This window comes from Argentina silus (assembly GCF_951799395.1).
Source record: "Argentina silus genome assembly, chromosome: Y".
Classification (NCBI taxonomy): domain Eukaryota; kingdom Metazoa; phylum Chordata; class Actinopteri; order Argentiniformes; family Argentinidae; genus Argentina; species Argentina silus.
Genome location: NC_139654.1, coordinates 6,407,170 through 6,409,669, shown reverse-complemented (window position 1 = coordinate 6,409,669; position 2,500 = coordinate 6,407,170). Strand labels below are relative to the sequence as shown.

Here is a 2,500-nt window from a genome sequence, read left to right as displayed (position 1 = left end):
TGCTGCACACACGACCAGACTGAGCAGCAGAGTGTCAGTGATACTGTAAGTTTTGTTTTCCTGGAAGTGATTGTGGGAGGGAACACTTCCTTGTTCTGTGTCTCTGTAACTGTCGGGGGAGTGGTGTGTGTGTGTGTGTGTGTGTGTGTGTGTGTGTGTGTGTGTGTGTGTGTGTGTGTGTGCGTGCATGTATGTGTGTGTGAGAGTAATGCTCCACCCTACATCAGCTCCCTCCCACACACACCTCATCAGGTTGCCACACAGTGTGTGTGTGTGTGTGTGTGTGTGTGTGTGTGTGTGTGTGTAAGGGAGCGTTCTTTCCTCCCCCCCCCTCTCCTCCTTCTCTCCCTCCCTCCTTCCCTCTCTCTCTCTCTCTCTCTGTCTCTCTCTTTCTCCTCCCCTCCCTCCTTCCCTCCTCTCCTCCTTCTCCCCCTCTCCTCCCCCTCTCTCCTCCCCCTCCCTCCCTCCCCCCTCTCCCTCTGTCTCCTCCTTTCCTCCCCCCTCCCTCTCCTCCTTCTCTCCTTCTCTCCCTCCTTCCCTCTCTCTCTCGCCACTCAACATCAAAACACATCAAAACAACGCCTCTCTCTCTCTCCCCCTCCCTCCCTCCCTCCCTCTCCCCCTTCCCTCCTTCTCTCTCTCTCTCTCTCTCGGTCAGAAAAAAACAACACAACCACGTGTCTCTCCCCCCCTCTCTCCCCCAGGGGGAGGGAGAGAGAGAGAGGATAGAGTTAGTCATCTTGTTGAGGGCGTCCCTGTGGGGGGGGGGGGGGGGAGGGAGGAGGAGGGAGGGGGGAGGGAGGGAAGGAGAGAGAGATGTTGAGGGGGGAGAGAGAGGGAAGGGAGGGGGGTCCCGTTTGCGGTCGAGTTACGGTCAAGATTCAATTCAGGGTCAAGTGACGGTCATGTTACGGTTCTGGGTCCCGTTAGCAGTCGAGTGACGGTCAAGTGACGGTCACTTTACGGTTGAGTTACGGTCAAGACTCAATTTACGGTTGAAAAACACGGTTGAAAAACACGGTTGAAAAACACGGTTAAAACACGGTTACCTTTGATCGACCTTCTTCTGTAACTCTCTCCCCAGCTCGTCCTCTTCTGTTCAGGGGGGAGGAAGGGGGAGGGAGGGAGGGAGGGAGGAGGGGGTCCCGTTTGCGGTTGCGTTTGCGGTTGCATTACGGTCGAGTGACGGTTACATTATGATCAATTTACATGACGGACACGTTATGGTCAAGTGACAGTCGACTTACGGTCACATTACGGTCAAGTGACGCTCAGGTTAAGGTCGAGTTGTGGTCAAGTTGCGGTCAAGTGGTTTTTTATTTCTTTGTCATTTTACGGTCATGTTTACAGTCCAAACACGGTTAAAACACGGTTACCTCTGGTCCACCTCCTTCTGTGACTCTCTCCCCAGCTCGTCCAACTGCTGCTGATGCCTCTTCCTCCTCTGTTCAGGGGGGAGGTGACTGAAGTCCTCCAGAGACGGGGGCTACACACTTCCCAAACAGCCACAGCTTGTTCTTGGCTTTCCCCAGGGAAGGCTTCCCTCCTCCCCCATCGGGACCTCCAGGGTGACCCCCTCTCTCTCCACCACCAGTAACCCCTCCGCCTCCTCCTCGCTCTCCCCCAGAAAGGGAGTCCGATTTGGGGGTGGAGAGGGCCGCGTCGGAGCCCGTCCTGGAGGTTGTGGAGGTGGTGTGGTTGTGGCTGTAGTCCTCAAAGGGGAAGTCGCCGGAGGGGTCGCCTTGAAGGACTTGATGACAATGGTCGAGTCCAGGAGGTGTTAGCGTGTTAGCATGTTAGCATGCACAATGACCATTCACATGCACAGATTAGCATTAGCATAACACACACACACGTTGAGAGAGAGACACACACACACGTACACCGACATATACATGCTAACGCTAACATGCTAACATGGGAAGGGCCATAGGGCAATGCTAACATGCATGTTGAAGGACTGCAGCTGGGCACACTGACACACACTAACCCTGATGCTAACATGCTAAGGCTAATGCTACTAAATGTAATTTATCATAGGTCAACGCTAACATGCTAACATGCTAACGCTAATACGTGTAAACGGCCATAGGGCAATGCTAACATGCTAACGCTAATACCTGTAAACGGTTGTTGAAGGATTGCAGCTGAGCCGCGTAGTCGTTCTTGCTCTCGCTTGCGTCCGGCCGCTTGCGTCCGGAGGTACAGCTGGGACTTGGCCTGGAAGGGAGGAGGGAGGAGGGGGGAGAAAGGGGGAGAAAGGGGGGAGGACGGGAGGAGGGAGATGGAGAGAGAGAGAGGAACACGTTTGATTTGGTTTTGTTTGTGGGGGTTTGGCGGTGTTTTGGGGGGAGAGAGAGGAGGAGAGGAGAGGAGAAGAAAGGGGGGAAGGATAAGGGGGGAGAGAGGGAGGGGAGGAGGAGAAAGGGGGAAGGAGAAAGAGGAGGGGGGACAAGTTTTATTCGTTGGGGGGGGGTTCTCGTAGGAGGTGGAGTCTGGG

At 54.8% G+C, this 2,500-nt stretch overlaps 1 protein-coding gene across 8 annotated transcripts in view; it reads left to right on the top strand.

Moving 5' to 3' along the window:
- LOC310823880 (uncharacterized protein) overlaps window positions 1–2,500 on the top strand; it is a 417,085-nt gene that overhangs the window by 210,863 nt on the left and 203,722 nt on the right. The window lies entirely within an intron of this gene.